Source organism: Papio anubis, chromosome 5 (genome assembly GCF_008728515.1).
Source record: "Papio anubis isolate 15944 chromosome 5, Panubis1.0, whole genome shotgun sequence".
Taxonomy (NCBI): Eukaryota; Metazoa; Chordata; class Mammalia; order Primates; family Cercopithecidae; genus Papio; species Papio anubis.
The window spans coordinates 6,301,188-6,312,956 of NC_044980.1; positions in this window are offsets into that span (position 1 = coordinate 6,301,188).

Consider the following 11,769-nt stretch of genomic DNA (forward strand, 5'->3'; position numbering starts at 1 on the left):
TTCAAAATACTCTCTTCTACCTTTTTAAAAAAATACAATATTGTTAACTATATTCATCCTACAGTGCTGTAGGACACTAGAACATATTTACCATATCTAGCTGTAATTTTGTATTCATTAACAAACATTCCCCTATTCTCCCCTCCTCCCATGCATTTCTCAGCCTCTACTAACAACCATTCTACTCTACTTTTTCTAGCTCCTACAGATGACTGAGAACATGTGATATTTATGTTTCTGTGCCTGGTTATTTCTTTCAATATAATGTCCTCCAGACTAATCCATGTTGCCTCAAATAACAGGATTCTATTATTTTTGATGATGGAATAGTAAGTGTTGGATTTGTTGGATAGCTGAATTTTGAAATTTTTAGTTGAAATGAAATAGAATGCTAGGTTCCACTGTGTGCATATGCCACGTTTTCTTTACTCATCTGTTGATGAAAATGTAGATTGATTCTATATGTTGGCTACTGTGAGTAGTTCTTCAATAAACATAGGAGTACAGGTATCCCTTTGATATACTGATCTCCTTTCCTTTGGATAAATACCTAGTTAGTGGGATTGCTGGATTCTATGATAGTTCTATTTTTACCCCTTTTTGTTAGAAATTTCCATTTTCTTTTCCACAATTGTTACACTAATTTACATTCCCACCAATCCTGCCTCTTACTACTGTTACAAAGGCAATTAAACTTTAATATGAATTTTGGAGGAGACAGACATTTAAATCATAGTACCAACCTTTAGTGTTTTTCTTTATGGTACTTTGAGAAAATGTCTAAGGACAGCAGAATTATACTAAGTGTCTATTTATTAGATATTCTTTGGAATATATTGTAAGAAAACAAATATACTTCTTTGGACATGTTTTAAGGTTGGCACTATTCAAATAATTCTAAAATGAACTTCAGACTTCTAAGAAGGTTTTAAATATTAATGATAAGTTTTATGGTCACTAGAGTTAGCATATTAGTCATATATTGTAATAGCACAGAGCTGTTAAACAATAGTTCATCTTTTGATGCAACCTGGATGGTGTAAAATGATAACTGCCTGCAAATAGTTCAAATATTCTCTAGTTATATTGTTTTGGAGATATCATTGTGCTCCATTTTCTTAGTAGCAAATAGTCCATTATGCCATTGTTATTGAACTTCCTTTGTAAACAGAATGTTCAAGCAACACTATCCAAGCAGAAAAATAATATATATTGCAAAGTTCCATTTTCAGGAAATGGTACTGTTAAAACTTGTCCATTTTCTCTCTGTATTTTAATGTGATTTTCTTTGTAATTATCTGTTGCCTTTGTAGTAAGGGAGTCAAGGAACAATAGCAGGGATTTTTTTTCCTAGTCAATTTAACAGTCAATTTAATGTGTTTTTTTTTTCTCTTAATCACATGGAAATTCGGTAGCCTCATATTATAAAAGCTAAGAATTAGTTACTTTAAATTAGTAGTTCTGAGCTTTTGGGTGATTAGGTTGATGCATGTCTTTCTCAAAATGAAAATCCTTTGAGGTATGTGCAGGTTTGGTGTGATTTATAGGAATATAATGCTGATTTCAGTCATACTATTTCAGAAGGAAGTAGATATTAAATACAAAACACACAAAGTTCTAAAATGTGATCATTTTATGGAACAGCATTTACGGTTTACTTTTATTGTCATTGCCAATGTAATACACTTCTAAAGCATAAAGATAAAGAACACATAGATGCACAAAGGAAATAAAAATGACAAAAATTATATAAAATGCCATCTCAATAGTGTGCTATGTATATTTGCAGTGTATACAAATACAGATACATACATAGTTTAATATCACACTTTACACGTTGTTTTGAAGCTTTCTTTACTCACTTTGCAACGTATCAGGAGTATTTTTCTATGGAAATTGGTCTTTTTCTTATATATTTGTAATAAATATTTTGAAATTTTTCCTAAGTACATAGCACATTTGTTTAACCAATTTCTAATTTTGGAACATTTCATTTTTGCTATGATGGAAACAAATAGTCCTCTATTCAAGTTCCAAAACTGAAATTGTTGATTGGAGGAAGTTAATAGTATATTTAAAATGATTAAACACAAAACTAACAGTTTCCATTATAAAAATTTTCAATAACAATTGTAATAATCAAAGCAAAACAGTAAAACACTAAGTTTGAAATCTAAATGAGAGGGACAGTTTTGATCTAAGTGTGTTGCGGGAGGGGGGTGCGTTTGGCTGTGTCTGAAGACAGTTTTGGTTGCCACAACTAGAAGGGTGCTGCTGAACCTAGAGGCTGGGATTCGGGATGCTGCTGACCATTGGGCAATGCACAGGAAAGCCCCCATCACCAAGAATTATCTGGTTCAAAATGTCATTAGGAATTATACTTCATCTCTTTCTAGAGAGAGTTTTCCACATCTTTGCAATGTCATGAAACTTACAACACGTGCTGTTCTTGAGTGCTTACAACTACTAGGAATTCTTCACCTGTTCAGCCTATCCTGATCCCTACCAGTGGTAGTGGAGGGCAGTTAATAATATGATGCAAAAGGATAGGTTTCTAAAAAGGAAGATGGGCAGCCTATCAAGCTGTGGCTGACAAAAAATTGCTTTTTGAAGGACACTTGCAGAGCAGATATTGGGGGACCATGCCCCCATCCAGCACAACACTCAAAATGAAAATGAAGTAGAAAACCAAAGTTAAAATTCCTGCAACTCTAACATTGATTTAGGTTTAACAATATTTTATTTCTGTGGCCTTTGATCTTAACGTGTAAATATTGACAATCTCCAATATATACCACCGTAATTCCTTAAAACAGCCTTGTGTCCTAAAATGGAGTTATTCTAACCAAGACCTTTAAAGGTTCTAAATTTTATGTATGACTACTTTTCCCCAGCTTTCTGTTTATCCTACACTTCTAATTTTATTCTCAATATCCAAAATGTTTCTTTCCATCTGCATGGATTTTATATCCTGTAATCACAGGATATACTACTCTCACTTAGTCTTTTAGAGTACTTAATAACTTATGATTATTACTTCTCTTCCAATTTAAATCTCCACACGAAAACCAGAAGAATGATTTTCCTATGAAAATGGGATGTTATCTCTCGGCTTAAATCATACAAATATTTTACTCATGGCTGTTGTGCAGGATCAGTCAAGGATTTCAGCGTGGCCTGCAAGTACTGGATGATCTACTCTCTGCACACATCTGCAGTCTCAGATCTTATTACTTTACCTCTGGGTACTTTCCACATAGGTCTTCATTCAGCTCATCAAAAAATGTGTCACTTCTTCAGTGTCACCAGGCATTCGCACGCATTATTGTTCCTGATATGTTTGTCTTGGTGCTCCCTTAATTCCTGTATTTCTTCCTTTGGATGAGTCATTGCTGATACGCCATCTTGCCAGGTTATGATTCTTTGTTATCTGCACTCATATAACAGAGTTCATTTCTGCAGGGCAGATATCTGTATTTGTAATGTACACTTATCAGAATGATGAGAAGTGTTCATGTACTTTATAAAGTTAATGCCTCTGATTGGGAACAGGTAATCATGAAGTTTCCAGACGAAACAATTTCTTCATGCGATACAATCTTGGGGTATCTGTATTCCAAGTACACTAGAGTGGTGAATTTTGAATTGGCATTTTGTAGATTTTTAAAAGTACTTTTAACGAAAGTATAAGTAAGCTATTAGGGAGTGGTAATCTAGGAGAAATGTGAGATATCAGTATCTACAGAATTTTAGGCTCTAGTCCTATATTTATTTAGAGAATCAGAAAATACTATACCTAGAATTCATTAAATACTACCTTATTAAAAATACTTAATGGGTTATACATTAGTATTATCCCTGTGGCTTTTACTTAAGAGATATTTAAGTGGTGATCACCAAAAACATTTATGAAGTTTAATTTTTAGTAATGGCACACTGGAAATGGTTTTCTCTCACTGGAAAAGAAAAAGGGAAAATTGAACAAAATAAAACAAAATGTGTCTAAAGGCACTGAAGAGCTACCAAGTACAGAGAAATTTCAGGCCCAAGACCCACAGAAAGACTCAAGACAAGAGGGGTAAGACTACCAAGAAGTGGAAGTCCTGGAAAACACACTAGCTTTGGCTTAGGGTCTTGAAATTCTCTGTGTGGGATCAAGGATTAAATGGGAAATGGTCAGCTCTTGTGTGGACTGAAGCTCACATTTTTTTTGTATCAGTATTTAGTTGGGGTTAAGTGCTCTGGGACTGATAATGATACTCGCCTAGTTTCCTGCCAGTTGCAAAGGGAATGCTTTGGAGAAATATAAGATAATCTGAAGCTTAAAATTATCTCTACAACTAATAAAAAAAATTATATGACAATCACAGAAAATCACATATCCAAAAAACAAAATTAATGAAAACCAAAGGACAAAGACAGAAAACAGAAAAAATAAAATAAATCCAGTTAATGTAGCTATATGCAGATGTTAAAATCACAATGTTAATAAATGAATTTTTAAAAACAAAATGGAGAATTAGATAATTTGGGAATACAAAAAAATGAAAATTCCAAAATTAAAAAATAGAATGACTAAAAAGAGCTTAACAGATAATGTTAAAGCAAGAGTAGATTTAGTTGAGGAGAGAATTAATGAACTTGAAGACAAATTAGAAATAAATTATCTAGGCTGAAGATGGCGAGACAGTGGATGCAAAGCCCAGGCAGGAAAAGCAAAAAGGAATACATGAACCTCACAGAGGATAAATGCAACAAAAACCACACTTAGGTACAAAGGGTTTATCAGGTAAAAAAATAAAACAACAAGAATAACTTTAAAATTAGACAAAGATGGCCAGGTGTGGTGGCTCATGCCTGTAATCCCAGCACTTTGGGAAGCTGAGGCGGGCAGATCATGAGGTCAGGAGATCAACACCATCCTGGCTAACACAGCGAAACCCTGTCTCTACTAAAAGTACAAAAATTAGCCGGGCGTGGTGGCACGCACCTGTAGTCCCAGCTACTCGGGGAGGCTGAGGCAGGAGAATGGCGTGACCCCGGGAGGCGGAGCTTGCAGTGAGCCGAGATTGCACCACTGCACTCCAGCCTGGGCAACAGAGCGAGATTCTGACTCAAAAAAAAAAAAACAATAAAAACAATAAATAAATAAAATTAGACAAAGATGAGAGAATGACTCTGGAATGGCAGAGTAAAGAGATCTGTAGAAACAAGCAACCACCATGAATTTTGATATGTATAGTTTTATATATAATGTGTGTGTGTGTCTCTCTCTCTCTCTCTCTTTGGAATGCCCTTGGGAATTATCCTAAGGGCATATAACAAATGAAGGAACACTTATTCAAGAAAATCTATTAATTCTCACCAAGAACAGTGAGATTCTATGGCATTTGAGCTTCAGACTGAGAGTAAGTGACTTTAGCAATTCACATCCCTCCCTGCAACATAAAAACACAGATCATTAGCAAAGGCCATCATGTACTTATAAAAGGTGGCATGATTGCCAATTTTTTATGCTTTCTTCTCTTAACTAACATACAAGAGCAATATTATTGAGCTTATAACCTATAGAAATATATTTGGTCAAGGATGTGGTTGGGACCAAAGCTATATTGGGGTGAAGAAATGATACCAAACAGTAACTTGAAAATGAAAGAAAACAACGGAGAAAGCCACAAAGGTAAATATGAAGTCTAATATGAAAACTCTTACAGTGAGTTTGAGGGATTTGGGGCCTAGCAAGAAAAAATATATGAACACGAGGTGGCAGTAAATCACAACAAGCTTTATTCTGGTGCTGCTTTGATAGGATTGCCTGGGAGAGGAAAATCCCTCAGAGCCTGAGGCCTTCTAGACACAATGTCAGAGAGCCACAGCCCAGGAGGGGAGGAGTACACAGGGATTCCTGCAGGAGTGGGGAACTGGGGAGAGTGCTCACCTATCTAGAGGCTATTGCTCAGCAGGATGAGGAGAGGGAGGGTCTCCAGGTCAGAGAAATCCAAGGCAGCAATGGTTTGGGATTTTTATTGCCCAGGGCTTATCTATTACAAGCAGGTGTTGGGAATAGTTTTGTGGGTTAGTCAGAAAAGGAAGGCCCTAAATGCCCACATTTTTGCTTCCTTGGGCTATAATTAAAACCTGTGTAAAAGAAAATTTTCCATTAAATGTCTCAGGCTGCCATGATGAAGTAAACACCACAGGGACAACATACAAGAGCTATCTTTGGCTCATTTATTTAACAACTCTTTAAGTACAGCTTTTCTCTTTTTTCTTCCCTAACCTTATTTAAAAGACAGGAAATTATGCAGCAGGAGCTGTAATAGTGTTCTGTCACAATTGTAACACCTATAGATATAATAGACATAGTAGTAAAAACACTGAAAAAGAAAAGAAATAGTAGGCATATGCATAACATTTATATATTTTCCTGCAATTAAGTTAGTATAAATCTGAAGTTAATTCTGGCAAGTTAATATGCATAGTATCATCCCTAGAACAACCAGGAAGAAATTAACTCACAAAAAATAGTGAAAAGATTATCAAGAGAATTACATTGTTGCCTTAAAATAGTCACTTAATTCAAAAGACGGTGGTAAGGGTAAACTAGAGGAAAAAAAAAGACCTGATGTATAGAAAACAAAATGTAGGATGGCAGACATAAATTCAACAATATTAATAATAACATTAAATGTGAATGGATAAAATAAGTAAATCAAAAGGCAGGGATTATAATGTCAGATCGGATGAAAAAAGTAAGAGCCAATTAATGCTGTCTAGAGTAGCCATATTTTAATTCAAATAGGATGAAAGCAAAATCATGGAAAAATATATGTTATGCAAATAGTAATAATAGTAATCAACTGATGAATGGGTAAATGAAATATTTGACAGTAAAAAAGAATGAAGTTCTGGTACAAGTTACAACATGGATAAACCTTGAAAATATGATACACACATTAGAAAAAAAGCATGCCAATTAAATGCAATTTATAGAGACACAACAAAAGAAACTCAGAAAAATGATGAAAAAAGATACAATTTACAGACAGCAAGATGGTGTAACTCCACTCGTGAAACACAATGGACTTTAAAACAACAAGCCTTACTAGAAATAAAGGGGGATATTTCACAATGATAAAAGTTTAGTAATTAAAAATACATAAGAACTGCATATGCTTATATTTCAAAAACATAAGAAGCAAAATTTACCAGAAATAAAAAGATAAGCAAAACCACCTGATAGAATAAGAAGGAAAATGCTTTTAACCCACCTGAAATAATAAGCAGAAAAAGTTAATATAATGTTAAAATTTTGAACAAGATTAACAGATTCGATCTGATTGACAATGTATATAGACTTTTACCCAACATCTCTAGAATACAACCTTTTCATGTGCATGCAAATGATTTGCCAAAACTGTACATACGATGAGCCATAAAGGAAGTATTAGTAAATTTTTAAGGATTGAATTCACATGTTTTCAGGCTCAAGTGGAATAATCTAGAACCATGTTATTTAACGCCATTGAAGTTAAATTAAATATAACAAAAAAGATAACTAGGGTATCTTCACTCTTGGAAATTAAGCACTATGCTTCTAAATATCTAATGTCCCCACCAAAATTACAATAGAAGGTTAAAGAAGCATTTTAAACTGAATGACAGTAAGCCACTACATACCAAAATATGGCTCGAAATTAAAGGCGTGATTAGAGGGAAATTTAAAGACTTAAATATTGCATGATTATGAAACAAGAAAGACTGTAAATCAATGTTATCAACATTCCCACTGAAAAAATGAGAAAAAGGACAGCAAATTAAATCCAAAGATGATAGAAGGAAAGAAATAGATATAAACAGAATGAGTAACATAAAAAGCACAGAAGTAGAAAACAGAAATATTTAAAACCAAAAATCTAGTGTTTTGAAAATACTATAAAATAGACACACACTAACAAAGGTAGTCAAGAAAAAGACAAAAACTGTGAGAAGATAATTATTGTTGTTGCTGTTGTTATGGCAGCACAGTTATGGGAGTTCATTTTTGAACACAGGCTCCCACCTTCAACTTATCACATCCTTATCTTTGCTTGGGTGCCTCATGACTTTAAAGAGACTGTTCTGTGGAGAAGGTGGAATAAGTTTAAAGTGAGAGTCACGTTTTGGCATTCAGACCAGGTAGTAGGCTTTCTCCTACTACATTAACAAATGAACATTAACAAATGAATAATGTTAGGAATGCATGGAAGGTCACAGCTGCACCTGGAGGGGAAAGTGTGAAAACCATAATTTAGTAACATGATGCCAATACATCTGAAAGCATAGATAATAGAATCGTACAATATAGATAACTAAAGACTAAATGGATAATTTCTAGAAAGCTAAAAGATAACTAAATAGATTCAAGAGGATGCGATTACCTTGATAACCTAATCATCATTAAAAAACATTTGGAATAGAGAGCAAAACATTTAATCTTAACCTTATCTCTCACCCCCAAATGATACCAGGGCCAGAAGGTTCCTGGCTGTGTCTGAGTAAATCTTTATTGCATGAGTCCTCCCTTACACTGACTGTTCCACAAAGTAGAGCAAAAGTTCCTTTTATGAGGCTAATATAACCTTGATAACGTTTCTGAATAAGAACTGAGTAAGAAAATTACATACCATATATACCATGAAATAGATACAAAAAGTCTAAATTTAAAAGGGGAGATTGGATTCAGTAGTATAATTATGAAAAATGTCTTCAAGACACACTAAGATTTGTCTCCTAAAAACACAGAGTGGCATAACAGTGGGAAGCCTATCAATTATAATTCACTACAACAATGAACGAAAGAACATCAACCAAATGAACATGTCGGTTGTAAACACTAGAATAAAATTCAAAACTCACTTTTGATTTTTAACAAATGTAGAACTTTAGCAAAGTAGAAGACGAGAATTACTTAATCAAAACACATGCAAAAACCATTTGTAAATAGGAGAATTCCCATTAAGTAAAGAGTATTATATTCTCTGTCTTCACTAGTATTAAACATTTGAGTAATATGTGATATAATATATAATATGACTGAAAAAGAGGATGTAAGGAGTGAAACAGAAAAACCCAATGTGTCATAATTGTAGACTGTTGAAAATAGTCTACAACTGAGAGAGCTAACAGATTAAAAGAGCAAGATGAGTCTATAAGATGAACATATAAACATCAATAACAGCAGAAACTATTTGGGAACAAATATTCACAATAGCAATGATAATATATTTAAGAATGAACCAACAAACAAAATATGTACAAGCACTTAATAGATGACACTACAAAATTTTGCCAAAGGATAAAAGAACCGAACACAGGACCAGTAAAGTTAATAAATGAGAAATCTCAATAACATGGGGTCATTAACTCCAAAAGTCAAATTATAAAATTCTTACAGAAGAATAAACATCCCAGAATAACAATGGGTATTTTGAAAAATCGACAACAAGTGTTAAGACATACTATAAAATTATATTAATTCAATGAAGTATAATGTTGGTAAAGGCATAGAGAAATAATTATAAAAGCTTATTTATTTCTGTTTGTCTAACTATTCATATATCCCCTATCTACATTTGTATATATGGACAGAAACATTAAATAATGTTTACTTAATATTAATGATTGGTTTTCCCTGATGATGGGATTTAGAGTCATATTTTCTTTTGCTATTTTGGTACTTTTCTTCACTGTTTAAATTCTTTATAATGTACTTTTTTTTCTTTTTGCCAAAACAATTTAGTGAGGGTGTTTCTTTAAACAATTAAAGATGTTTTCCTCCTGTTATTAAAGAGGAATATTAAATATTTTGTATTTTCTATTTTTCTGTATATTTTTTCTATTTTCTATTTTCTGTTTTATATTAAATATTAAATATTTTCTCAGAGAAATATTAAAAAGTAAATTAGTTGCCATTTAAATGACTACCTTAGTTGATGTGTTTTCCACCAAAAACCTGAACCATAAGGTGTGTGTACAGTGGATCAGGCATAACAACAGAATCCCATCTCCCAGCACTAGGATAGCAAGTCCCCGTCGCCCCACCAAGCAATTCAATGGGTGAGTCAAAGGCATTTTGCATATTTCCAGTTTCAGTTGTTGGGGGCTGGGTGTCAGGGCTGTAAAAATAACGCGTCTGCTCTCTTTTCAATCACATGACTTGAAGAAATAATTCTCAGATCCGAAGGTGCTCTTCCCTGAAAAGTTGGGAATGAAGAGAAGAGAAATTTAATGACGTCCATTAGAATAACTCAATGCCCCACAGATAAAATGTCAATCCGGCGATAATTCCTCTTCTGGCTGCAGCTCAGCTTCCTTATGGTGCTCTCACACCCATAAAACACTGAGCCCAGACGAAGGCTGCACTGACTGCTGTTTGACTTGGCAGATTTAGAGGCAGAGACCACAGTTGCTGGGGTAGCAGCAGCCAGAATTGGCCGGTCGTAGCTGAGTCAAAAGCTAAAGATCTTGTCTGTATCCTAGTGATGCAATTAGACAAGAATAGTGAAGGAAGGAAGAAAAGTCCCAGGAGAAAAGAGGCTGTAGTTTTGTACATTCTCCTTATAAAATCACATTTATTGATCATTCAAAGTAGCAAGGGAGATTCTTAGGCCATTTTATGGCAAATTAGGAGACAGAAGAAAGACTGCAGATCTTTTTATTTTATTTTATTTTATTTTATTTTTTATTATTATTATACTTTAAGTTCTAGGGTACATGTGCATAACGTGCAGGTTTGTTACATATGTATACTTGTGCCATGTTGCTGTGCTGCACCCATCAACTCATCAGCACCCATCAACTCGTCATTTACATCAGGTATAACTCCCAATGCAATCCCTCCCCCTTCACCCCTCCCCATGATAGGCCCCGGTGTGTGATGTTCCCCTTCCCGAGTCCAAGTGATCTCATTGTTCAGTTCCCACCTATGAGTGACAACACGCAGTGTTTGGTTTTCTGTTCTTGTGATAGTTTGCTAAGAATGATGGTTTCCAGCTGCATCCATGTCCCTACAAAGGACACAAACTCATCCTTTTTTATGGCTGCATAGTATTCCATGGTGTATATGTGCCACATTTTCTTAATCCAGTCTGTCACTGATGGACATTTGGGTTGATTCCAAGTCTTTGCTATTGTGAATAGTGCCTCAATAAACATATGTGTGCATGTGTCTTTACAGCAGCATGATTTATAATCCTTTGGGTATATACCCAGTAATGGGATGGCTGGGTCATATGGTACATCTAGTTCTAGATCCTTGAGGAATCGCCATACTGTTTTCCATAATGGTTGAACTAGTTTACAATCCCACCAACAGTGTAAAAGTGTTCCTATTTCTCCACAGCCTCTCCAGCACCTGTTGTTTCCTGACTTTTTAATGATCGCCATTCTAACTGGTGTGAGATGTTATCTCATTGTGGTTTTGATTTGCATTTCTCTGATGGCCAGTGACAATGAGCATTTTTTCATGTGTCTGTTGGCTGTATGAATGTCTTCTTTTGAGAAGTGTCTGTTCATATCCTTTGCCCACTTTTTGATGGGGTTGTTTGGTTTTTTTTCTTGTAAATTTGTTTGAGTTCTTTGTAGGTTCTGGATATTAGCCCTTTGTCAGATGAGTAGATTGCAAAAATTTTCTCCCATTCTGTAGGTTGCCTGTTCACTCTGATGGTAGTTTCTTTTGCTGTGCAGAAGCTCTTTAGTTTAATGAGATCCCATTTGTCAATTTTGGCT